Raw genomic sequence first — 474 nt, forward strand, 5'->3', positions numbered from 1 at the left:
GAAGCCTGGGGGTCAGAATGGGGAACAGGGGCAGACAGTGACGGAGGAACTGAGGGGACGGGTGGAAGAGGACTCCAGCGATGAGAATGGGGGAAGTGGAGGCGGGGAACGGGGGGGGGGGAGAGCGTAAGCCCAGCGGTCAGACTGAGGGACTCGGGAGGCTGTGGGCGACCCGCGGGCGGGGGGGATGGGTGTGGGGGGAAGGCAGTGAAACACCGTGGGTGGGGGGGAAGGGCGGGGGGCACAGGGCACCTCCCGCCGCCGAGCAGAGGCCCTGAGCAGCAGAGGACCCACGCGGCCAAGACAGGACGGCCCCAGCCCCGATGCCCCCGGTGCCCCCGCCGCCCCCGAACACCCACTCGTAGAAGCTGAGGCGGCGCTCGGAGTCCCGGGGCTGCGCCGCGGCGCTGGAGCAGCGCGGGGCCCCGCTCCGCTTCCGCATGGCCGCGTCCTCGGGTCGCCGCGTGATGACGT

This window comes from Phasianus colchicus, chromosome 23, assembly GCF_987193195.1.
Source record: "Phasianus colchicus chromosome 23, bPhaCol1.hap1.1, whole genome shotgun sequence".
Classification (NCBI taxonomy): Eukaryota; Metazoa; Chordata; class Aves; order Galliformes; family Phasianidae; genus Phasianus; species Phasianus colchicus.